Genomic DNA, 12,767 nt, shown 5'->3' on the forward strand with positions numbered 1-12,767 from the left:
TTTTCAAATTTTCGAGGGCCAAACAAAAAAATAGTGCTCTCTACCCCCCCCCCCCCCTCTTTTTTTATTTCAGCACATTAAATTTCAAATTGATTTCAAGTTTGGGCCCCCCTAAGAAATCCTGAATCCGCGCCGATACCCATCCCCCCCCCCCCTAAAATAAAAATCCCAAGGCTCCCCTGTAGTTTTTTTCTACATTGCTCCCCCCCCCCCGCAAAAGGTCCCTATTTTCTCATTGTTTTACATCAACAACAACAACAACAATAATATTTATTATAAAACTCCAAAATTGGTTTGTTTTTATAAATAATAATATCTGCCCGGCAAAATATTTGAAGTAAGTATGTAGATTAAGATCATCAGACTTTATTACACTGATGAGGTGTATTGGGTTCTCTTCACTTGTCTCTTTCTGGCTCTCTTTCTCTTTCTCTCTCTCTCTCTCTCTCTCTCTCTCTCTCATTGGGACTGAAAAAGTATTGAATGTAATAATGTTTGATAAATAGATAAAACAGGATTCCTGCCCTTCTTGTACTTCGTAAATATAATACTTTACCTTGCTTACAAGTTAATTGCAAGCTCATTGTATAGATCAATTAAGAGAATAGCAATAAATATGGACTTTGAGTGAGATCAAAATGGGTTTGACATCAGTTTTTCTTTTTCAAAGATTAAAAAAAAAGCAACAGCTGGGTGTCGAACCCGATACCTTCCAGTTACCAGGCGATTGCCTACCCACTAGACTAAAGTGTCACATTGCTAATCTCCATGTTTTTTTTCTTCATACTTATACTTATTGTTGTAGATGTAGCAAAAGAAAAAAACGCAACAGCTGGGGGTCGAACCCGATACCTTCCAGTTATCAGACGATTGCCTACCCACTAGACTAAAGTGTCACATTGCTAATCTTCATGTATTCTTCATACTTACACTAATTGTTGTAGATGTAGCAAAAGATGTTTTCTGACTAATTCAGAGAGTCGCTTGTTAAAGAAAGAGTATTACATGCTATTTTTTCTTTGTTGAGGGGGGGGGGGGGGGTCCCCTTTAAAAAAGAGATGACAAGTCAATATTATGGAGTGAAGAAAAAAAAATAACATGGGTTTATATAAAGGAGAAACTGAGACTCGAACCGAGTACATTGCATTGTGAAGTGATCACTTTTATCCACAAGACCATTTTTCCTCACCGTGATAACTGGTTCGCTTTTTGTTGTTAACACTTTCTGCATGCTAATGACTTTACAAAATGTGCCGATTTACTGATTTGACGCTTTCGGGATGCATTATTATCATCATTTTTGTAGTCCGATGTTGTGAAGATTGCCCGTATTTTTTTTCTTTCAGTTACTGATATTACTGATATAATAGTGAGGTTTTATGTTTATTTCATTTAATTTGCAAACTGCTGACTTAAACTTAAAGTGATATGACAAGAGGCCACTGCCCTCACATAGTATAATGAATAGAACACGGGTCTATTCAATTCAGTATATGCTACGAATTCTATAACAGGGCACCAATGAATAGGGAAGCTTGGCTATTCGATTCTGTTTTCAATAGCTTGCACCTGCAATTTTTGAATAGTTACGTAACAAACTACTCAGCTCTTTCTGACATGGCATCAATAATATTAGTGAATTGAAAACAAACCTGACCCTCCCTTCATTGAGTGACTTTTGTTTGGTCAAATGCGAGGATTACCAAAGAGGAGGTAATAATAGCATTCCTGACATTGCAACAATGACCGCGTTATTTTGATGCATTGTCCCTAAACCTACCGAAGAGGCTCTTTGTCCTTGTATGGGAGGACAAGCACTTTAGACTGCATGGGGCTGTAGTCTGATTTCAAGAAAGGAAAACAATTTCGGGACAGTTCAAAATAATGCTTGGAAATGGAAATTCAAATGATACCGTTTTAAAAAACAGAAAGATATGGTTTGAGGACAAGAAGCAGGATGTAATTCATTGCTCGGCAATCTTGACTGTATTTAAAACAGAGCATCCAATATACCCGATATTTAATAGTACTGTACAATGTCAATTAAATAAAATAACTAAATAAACAAACAAATAATGGACCTCTTTATGCAAGGGTCACTCTGTGGCCTGGACCCACCCTCCTCAGAGGTCGCCACTAATATCGACGTCGACTCGACGCCTAAGCCTGACCCTGACCTATTTGTTGTTGTAGTGAAGTCCTAACGTTCGTTTTTCTTCATTGGGTGAAGTTTTACTATACAAATTGATGAAATGTGTGAAGCTTTGACGAGTAATTTGTTTTTTCTGGTCATGTGACATCGAATCCAATCGGTCGCCTTGTTTGTTCAGGTGATGTGACATCGAAGCCACTACCGGTCGCGTCGAAAATATGTCGAAATCATGTCGAAATCGTGCGTTTCAAAACAACTATTTAATTTTTATTCCGGTCACTCATGCACTCGCAGAGTGATCGTCCTGAGGTCACCGAACTTTTCTCCAGCGAAACTGATTTCGAGATTTCACGAGATCGTTTTCGAGTAGTCTACTAGTCTCCTACACATAACTAGTTGCGTGAGTATTCGCAGTATACGTGCCTGAAAGGCCAGCCTCAAGTCTGGAAACGAGACTAGTAGCCTACGAGCTGTCGGTATTGTACCCAGCATGCGCAGCGCAGATCGTGCCAAGTTTTGGCCCCAAGTTTTTGCGAGGTGAGTTGAAAAAAAATAGAAAGTTCAGAGTTTTCCGATCATTTTGAGACGGTACTACTCCGACCCTAGCTGTTTTACGATTGATTATTAACGAAATCTGTGCATAAAACTTAGCCTATATTTTCGCGAGATTTCAATGTTGACGTATTCCACAAAGGTATTACGCCACAGCAGTGCCGTGCGCTCGAGTCGAAGCCTTACGAAGGAGGAATGACGCTCGTTGAATACAATATTTATATAATATTGACTGGCCTTGAGGGGTATATCAGAAATATTGACCAAGCTCAGATCATATTGCCCCGAGTCGAAAGACGAGGGCAATATGGTCTTAGCGCGGTCAATATTTCTGATATCCCCCGAAAGTAAAGCCAGTCAATATTTTTATTGTTATCCAAATCAGACATCTAGAGCAAATACAGACATCCACCATGACAATCTCAAGAACTGAACAAACTTTGTCAAACCAACACTTTGCATCCAGTGCTTGACAAAATTTTTGATACACTACAAACAGTGTGTATTTGGTTTGATTATTACGTCACAATACAGTGCGCGCAAAGTGCGCAGGTTCTCGTACGCATAATATTAATAGATGCGCAATGAAAATGCGAGACCGTGGAAAATACCAAGGTATATTTTCACTCGTCTCTACACGCAAAGTCAATACGCGCAGGGAGACCAAGGAAAATACAAAGAATATACCCCTCAGTGCACTGCTAGTGAAAACTAGGGCAATACGGTTTTGTAAATGACCAGCTCAGAATGTCTGATACGGGTAATAATGTATAAGAGTCGGTCTTCCATACAGTCATGCCTAAAAATATGAAAAAGAAATGTGTGTGGTCCATTGACAGCAGTCTTATAAATACACACAAATATGTAATCCTGACTATAAGTGATTAAAAGTGTTAGACATGTACTCTTCTGGCTTTTTTTAGTATATTTGGTAGGTCTATACATTTAGAGAAACAAATGGACATACAACACTCTTCAAGCTATGATTTACATTTTATTGCCACAAAAACAATCGCAACTTGTTATTTGTATGATTTGTGTCGTAAAATAGTTCATATTTTCATAATATGTCACTTTAGAAATTGGGAAAATTTTAGAAAAATCCACTTAAGATGTCTGACCGATTTTGCCATAGGGAAAATGATTAAGTAGGTAATTTTGTATTTTTTTTTATGTCGGGTTCAGTTTGTACACAAAATGTTACCTCAGAAAATGTTGCCAGCTAGCTGACGACCGCCAGCTAGCTGGCGGTCCCCCCCCCCCCCCCCCAAAAAAAAAAAAAATTAAAAAAAATTGTATCAATCAATTAAAAGAATAGCAATAAATATGGACTTTGAGTGAGATAAAAAGGGGTTTAACATAAGTTTTTCTATTACAAAGATATTTTTTTAAAAAGCACTTGCTGTGTGTCGAACCCGATACCTTCCAGTTACCAGGCGATTGCCTATCCACTAGACTAATGTGTCACACTGCCAATCTCTATGTATTTTTTCATGTTGATACTTATTGTGTAGATGTAGCAAAAGACGTTTTTCTTTTTCAAAGATTAAAAAAAAAAAACACTAGCTGGGTGTCGAACCCGATACCTTACAGTTACCAGGCAATTGCCTATCCACTAGACTAATGTGTCACACTGCCAATCTCTATGTATTTTTTCATGTTGATACTTATTGTGTAGATGTAGCAAAAGACGTTTTTCTTTTTCAAAGATTAAAAAAAAAAAACACTAGCTGGGTGTCGAACCCGATACCTTACAGTTACCAGGCAATTGCCTATCCACTAGACTAAATGCGTCACACTGCCAATCTCTATGTATTTTTTCATATTGATACTTATTGTTGTAGATGTAGCAAAAGATGTATTCTAACGACTAAGTAATTCAAAAAGTCGCGCGCTCTTAAAAAAGAAGAAAAGAAGAGTATTACATGTTATTTAATCCTTTGTTTAGAAGGTGGGGGGGGGGGGGGGTGTCCCCTTTAAAAAAGAGATGGAAAGTCAATATCATGGGGTGAAGAAAAAAATAAATAAATAAAGGAGAAGCTGGGAGTCGAACCGGATACATTGCATTGTGATGCGATCAGTCTAATCCACAACACCGCGTTGCCTCAGTTCTATTCTCTGGTTCGTTTGTTGTTGTTGTTAACACTTTCTGCATGTTAATGACTTTACAAAATATGCCGATTTACTGATTTCACGCCTTCGGGAGGCATATTTATTATTATTTTTGTAGTCCGATGTTGTCAAGATTGCCCCTAATTTTTTTCTTTCAGTTACTGATATATTAGGGAGGTTTTATGTTATTTTCATTTATTCTGCAAACTACTGACTTTAACTTAAAGTGATATGACAATAGGTTACTGCCCTGACATTGCATAATGAATAGAACACGGGTCTATTCAATTTAGTATACGCTACGAATTCTATAAAAGGGCACCAATGAATAAAGGAAGCTTGGCTTTTCAATAGCTTGCACCTGCAATTTTTGAATAGTTACGTAACAAACTACTCAGCTCTTTCAGACATGGCATCAATTAATGAATTGAAGAAAAAAAATCCGACCCTCCCTTCATTGAGCGAATACTTTTGGCAAATACGTGGATTACCAAAGAGGTAATAATAGCATTCCTGACATTGCAACAATGACAGCATTATTTTAAAGTATTGTCCCTAAAGGTAGCCTGCTGAATAAGCTATTTATCCTTGTCTGAGAGGACAAGGCCTTTCAATATCCCCATGCATAAGAAAAGAATAGGCTGGGGCTGTAGTCTGATTTCAAGAAAGGAAAACAATTTCGGGACAGTTCAAAATAATGCTGGGAAATGGAAATTCAAATGATACCGTTTTAAAAACCAGTAATTAGATATGATTTTAGGACAAGAATCAGAAGATAATTCATTGCTCGACAGTCTAATTGATTGTATTTAAAACAGAGTATCTAATATACCTGATATGTAATAGTACACTGTCAATTAAAACAAATAACTAAATAAACAAACAAATATAGACCTCTTGACCCAAGACTGGGGGTTTTTATTGTTGAGCACTATTTAATTTTGCTCGGGTATACAGGCGAGGTGGGGTGAATGCTTTCAAATGTAAAAGGCCCTTTGTCTCACCTCGTGCAAGATTAGGGCGCTTTTATTAAATTTATAGGAGGAGTAAAACACCGTTCATAGCATGCATGCTACAAATAAGTTGTATACAGACTGGAAAAGGATAGTACGGGACAGTAGAGAGTGATTTAAACGAGGAAATTAGGATTGAAAATGTAAAAAAACGTTGTTGACCTGGCAATAAGAGCTAGGCTCTTGAATCTTGTTTTAAAAATGAACATGGCTCTGTGGCTACCGCTACCGACCGCCAGCTACCCCCCCCCCCCCCCGGCCCCCCCCCCAAAAAAAAAATAAAAAAAAAATTAAAAAAATTGTATCAATCAATTAAAAGAATAGCAATAAGTATGGACTTTGAGTGAGATTAAAAAAAAGGGGTTTAACATAAGTTTTTCTATTACAAAGATTTTTTTTTAAAGCACTTGCTGTGTGTCGAACCCGATACCTTCCAGTTACCAGGCAATCGCCTATCCACTAGACTAAATTAAATGTGTCACACTGCCAATCTCTATGTATTTTTTCATATTGATACTTATTGTTGTAGATGTAGCAAAAGATGTATTCTAACGACTAAGTAATTCAAAAAGTCGCCCTTAAAAAAAAAGAAAAGAGTATCACATGTTATTTACTCCTTTGTTTAGAAGGTGGGGGGTGACCCCTTTAAAAATGAGATGGAAAGTCAGTATCATGGGGTGAAGAAAAATAATAATAAAAAAAATAAAGGAGAAGCTGGGAGTCGAACCGGATACATTACATTGTGATGCGATCAGTCTTATCCACAAGACCACTTTGCCTCAGTGCCATTCTCTGGTTCGTTTGTTGTTAACACTTTCTGCATGTTAATGACTTTACAAAATATGCCAATTTACTGATTTCACGCTTTCGGGAGGCATATTTATTATTATTTTTGTAGTCCGATGTTGTCAAGATTGCCCCTAATTTTTTTCTTTCAGTTACTGATATATTAGGGATGTTTTATGTTATTTTCATTTATTCTGCAAACTACTGACTTTAACTTAAAGTGATATGACAATAGGTTACTGCCCTGACATAGCATGATGAATAGAACACGGGTCTATTAATTTAGTATACGCTACGAATTCTATAAAAGGGCACCAATGAATAAAGGAAGCTTGGCTTTTCAATAGCTTGCACCTGCAATTTTTGAATAGTTACGTAACAAACTACTCAGCTCTTTCAGATATGGCATCAATTAATGAATTGAAGAAAACAAATCCGACCCTCCCTTCATTGAGCGAATACTTTTGGCAAATACGTGGATTACCAAAGAGGTAATAATAGCATTCCTGACATTGCAACAATGACAGCATTATTTTAAAGTATTGTCTCTAAAGGTAGCATACTGAATAAGCTATTTATCCTTGTCTGGGAGGACAAGGCCTTTCAATATCCCCATGCATAAGAAAAGAATAGGCTGGGGCTGTAGTCTGATTTCAAGAAAGGAAAACAGTTTCGGGACAGTTCAAAATAATGCTTGGAAATGGAAATTCAAATGATACCGTTTTAAAAACCATCAATTATATATGATTTTAGGACAAGAATCAGAAGATTCGTAAATATTCATAATTGAATGACACACGCCCTTAAAACTAAAACAACAACAACAACAACATGATTTTTCCGTAGAGATCAGTGGGTTGTATTTAATACTATAGGAGCAGCAGCAGCTACAGTACTGTAACAAATCAGGGTTTTAGTATTGGACGAAGGTTAAGCATTTTCTGTTGTACGAGCATGCGCTATAGCAAATATGGTGCATCGTTGATTTAGCAATTACCAAACTGAAGGAAAATGAGCATAAATTACATATTTTGATCATGTTGGTGCAATTATCATGTTTCTTTTGGGGATATTACTTGTATAGTAGTGATCTAATCAGGAATAAGGGGTTATACTGAAGGTTATACGTGAAGATTTTATGGGATTAGCAGAAATGTTGTGTGAAGTGTTGTTTTACTAACGAGGACATAATTGTTCTTTTACACGTTTATGTATAGGGGAATTTTTAGGATGGCCAGGGTTGTGCATCTAGGGCTTTCCACTGCACTGTATCCGATACAGGCCAGCCTCACCGAGGCTGGCCTGATAGTTGGCCTGGCCTAAGTCTCACATAGTTTACACTGTACTTGTACTGAGTTTACCCGATTGTTGAATGGATCGCAATAAAGACTTTCAACCTACACATCATGATTGGTTTGATTTCTTGGAGCAGTGAAACCAAGGGACGAGAACCTGTGACAAGTGTTGACAAGGGAAATTGATTGTTCGAAGGATGCTCAATAGATTGATGCTGTGAACGAGACGTTTAGGTGACCGATTGTAGTCGATGGACGAATGATTGTTGAGATACGTGTGAGCAGTTAATAACTCCAGCCATTAAGCTACGGGCATATATTTTGTCCAAACGGACGGAGAGCGCCAGGCCGACACGGGGCATCCTGACAAATATTCCGTGTCAAGTCAAGGTGGCAAACCGTGTCCGTTACAGTACCGTACCCTGCCCGGTATCCGCCCGATAGGCAGTTTTTCTTAGATAACTTTTCTGAAAATGAATTATACAGGCGCTAATGTATATCAATTTGTAGCCGAAATTCTAGCGAATCCAACCATGCCATTCTTATGCCTGAAATCGTAAGCAATTGTCCGTAGTGCGCCGTCTGCGTGAGGCATTTTCCTTGCCTATTTCCGCCTAGACCTGCCCTAATTCGTCCCGATGGTGGACGCGCATCAAAAGTATAGAAAAGGGAGACATCTCGGGTAAACGTTAGGCCAAATAAAATTGCTTCCCAGTAGAATTTGATCTATGATATTTTGATAATTGATATTTCTTTCTTTATTTCTTCTTTTGCCTCTGTAGGCCTACTAATAATGTCTGTTCACTGTTATTCACCACTTTCTGATCTGGGAAAATTCTGTAACTGCCTTTCCGGGAAAATCCTGTGACTTGTCTTTAATGTTTTAATAATGGTAATCAGACAAATCTGACTAAAGTCACTTAACATATCGCCAATCATTTTTAAATTAACCACTAGGGTGAAAGAATTTAATTTAAAAAAAAACTATAACCACTATCAAAGTGAACATATTGTAAAAGAAAGTAATGGTGCTTCATTTTTATTTATTTTTAAATGCAAACTATTCTCGACATCTCTCAAATCTTGATTCAAAAATAAATTAGCGTATATTCTTAGGCATAATAATTGGTTGGAAAAAGCATCTAGCAATATTGTCATTAGAATTATCATCATCGCCGACATCGTCTAAATCATCATCATTACAATTTTAGGGTATATAGGTCTATAACGCAAATGTGGTTTCCTTTTTGATTATTTGTTTAAGACTTCAAGTTGTTGTGTTTTTTGTTTTCCACTTGTTCTAAATTATGCAGTATTATATTTTGATAATGCATTCAATAATAATTATAGCCAACTTGAAAGACAAAACTTTCCGAAATGATCTTAAAAACGAAGTTGTCGATTCACTTCCATAGAAAGTCAGTGTTTTTTGTTTGCAAAATAATGTAGTATAATAATTAATGCAAAAGGAGTGGTGGTAGGGGGGGGGGGGGGGGGTCACCAGTCACGTTTTTGCCACTTCAACATCCAAAGAGGGTTGAAAGCTATTGTATAAGTATTTTGTTGACATTACCGAGAACAACTCAAATCATGTCCTGCAATGTATTGCCCTTCTCTAAATTTGGCACTATACCCCCTCCCCCACATCTTCTACATAATTCATCTATTTATTTATTCATTCAATATTCATTCATTTTATTGCCGAGAGATATTAATGTGATGGATAGAGATAAAAAAATGTTCACCTTTTATTCGCCATAAAACTTTAGCAAACTAACAACGTATATAAGAATTACCCTAGCCATTTGAAAGGCTGACAGGCGTATAGGCCCTTGTGAAATGTATCATTTATAGTTTTATACTACTCTTTCGATAGCCATTCATATAGGTTTATTTCACATAAAACAACATTTATTTTATTCACAGTCAGCTGACGGAAATTTGATAGCAGCGAAAATGTCATGGTCCGTGTTGGCAAAAATATATAACACACAAACATTTGAAAAAAGATATTATAGCCTAATGTATAGAAGCACTAAGAAAAAGGATGTAAAAGTGAAGAGGGAGACTAAAAGAAAAATCGGGGAAAGGAGGGGTGTAATCGAAGAAAATTGAGGGAATAAATTAAACTAAATTAATTAAAACAAAAACTAATACATCAATCCTCTGCCTGCATCCTGTATCGTATCAGAAACAAGCACTCTTTTCGCTACAAAGCCACGACGCTGGATTGAAAGGCGACACAAGCTTCAGCGACATAGAACATAAATACAAACTTTTTGCAAATCTACCAAACCTGGCAACTTTTTTAAAAGCCGGACTTAGTTGTCATCGGGATCACTTTTGGAGAACCGAACTTCAAGCATTTTTTGCAACATTAATCAATCATATATAATTGTGTCACAAAATTTAACTGCATGATTATCACATTACCACATCGTTACCAGAAATTGTCGGTTGCTCGATCGAACGAACGGCCAAACATCATTGCAACATTCTTCGGGGGGGGGGGGGTTCAATCTCAGCCTCCCACCTTATTCGCCTACCATTACCCCCCGGAAAACTACCCCCAAAGATAATTACCCCTAAGGACAATTACCGTGCCTCGACGAGCTACCCCCGGAAAAGAGTCCCCCCCCCCCCCCACCCCCTGAAACTTAACCCCTACATAGGACAATGCCCCCTGGGACAACCAAGGACAACCGCCCCGAGGACTACCCCCTGTTCAGTATGAACAGGGGGAAGTCAACCTCGATAATTAGTTGGGTAATTTTTAGGGGGAGATCATTAATTTCAGGGGGTGGTAATTGTCCTCTGGGGGTTTAATTGTCCACGGGGGGGGGGGGGTAATAATTGTCCTAGAGGGTAATTTTTCGGGGGGAGTAACTTCCTCGGGGTGGTTGTCCTCGGGGGGGGGGGTAATCGTCCTTGGGTTAATTATTGTACCGCTAATTGGCCGGGGGTGACATGCCCAAGGGGTAATTGACCTAGAACCTTCAAAGGGCAATAAATAAACAGCTACTCAATTTACACTGAATCTTATTTTCTGGTTGTAAACTCAACAAAAAATGAATGGCCACCTCTAAATGATTATTTTGTAGACCATGCAAGTGAGCCTGCAAAATGTTAAGTTTAGTAGCACGGTTATGATTGCTCATCAAAAAGTGAAACAACATTCCGTCTGGCAGATTTTGACAACTGCATGGCTGTAATCCCAGTAAAGCGGTTATGATTGCTCATCAAAAAGTGAAACAACATTCCGTCTGGCAGATTTTGACAACTGCATGGCTGTAATCCCAGTAAAGAGTTTTATGCCTGGTGACCATGTTATCTCATTTATGATCTTTCTTTTATTTGCAAAATGTAGGTCAACATATACGGGGGGGGGGGGGGTGAATTCCCAATTTACAAACTGTTTATAGGTCGAATGTAGTTTTATAGTATTTGTGTATTCTTCACCTTCTTCATACTCTCGAGTTGCGATTTTATGGAGTAAACCGAGTGTTTTATCATGGAAAAAAGACAATGAAGTGTGCACTTTCAAAAAACCAACCGCAGACCTAAAAACACACAAATAGACTAAAAAACACGGGCAGATAACCTTTTCTCTGTTAGAGCATAAACAACGCACGGTACATACACTGAACTAGCGCGTGTGTTTGAGTGGGCGGAAATAGGGCAGGGGCATCACAGGGCGACATGGCCGAGTTCAAGCCTCGATAACTTTTTTATAAATAATAATTTTCGCAAGAAATTTGCTCAGGTAAAACATCAGGAATTTAAACTTCCATATCTCTTTAAACAAAAGTAAAATTTCCACCATATTTTTTTTCTGATCGTTTTGAATAGGAACTTGATGTTTTTTTAAAAAGGTTGATTCACACCTAAATAAGCGCATAGCTGACTGCTGCACAGTGACGTCATTCGCGTATCTCCGTTAAATGGGCGATCGACAGTGTACCATATTTCGTGCACATGTTCCTTACAACGTGTATGCTGCTATAGGCAAGTTAGTCGCACGCCTTCATTGCGCACCGTAGAAACTCGGGCGATGGAAGACGGCCGTTGTGTCTAATAAGCCACTGGTAACAGGGGGGCGGTAACTGGGCAGGGTACGGTACCGCTAGCAACTTCTTGATCGCACGCACTGCACTGTTTGCTCTCGCACGCAAATTGTTTATCCGAAAATTGCACGTGCATTTTGTTTTCAACTTTAGCGTGATCCAGGCACGGCCAGGCCCGGGGGCCAGGATCTAGGCTACCTGCAAACGTTATAATATCGGAGGTGCATTACCGGTGTATGTCTGCTCTTTGTGTTAAATAGACCCTAGATATAGATTGATAGATTATATATATATATATATATATATATATATATATATATATACATAATTTTACATTCGGGTTTTGATGTGGTCCCGTCATCTGGTGCAGCAAAGATTTTACCTTTCTATCTCGTTTCATAATTATGAAGACGATATTGTTTTCAATCCGCCCTTTAACATAAAGGGCGTTGCCCATACCCTCCCAAAGCCTAGCTGACAGGCATGGCACATGCGCCCATGTTTGTGTCAGTGGGAAGTTGTGTCAATTTTTTTATGACAAATTAATTGAGCAATATTTTTCCTGTCCTAATTTCCTGATTTCTACTGATATGTAAAAACATTGAACACTGGGAATTGTTCTAGCTACAATTTACAATTCCCTATAGCTGGGGGAATATATATATACCCATGCAGGGAGCCGACTTTCATTTTCTCCCTGATATACCTCTACCTAAGTTACTATAGTAATTAACATAAAAGATAATAAGTCAGTGCATGGTTCGAAGTGTACATTGGGCACGTTAGGGCCAGA

Source organism: Strongylocentrotus purpuratus, unplaced genomic scaffold, assembly GCF_000002235.5.
Source record: "Strongylocentrotus purpuratus isolate Spur 01 unplaced genomic scaffold, Spur_5.0 spur5_scaffold_2, whole genome shotgun sequence".
Classification (NCBI taxonomy): domain Eukaryota; kingdom Metazoa; phylum Echinodermata; class Echinoidea; order Camarodonta; family Strongylocentrotidae; genus Strongylocentrotus; species Strongylocentrotus purpuratus.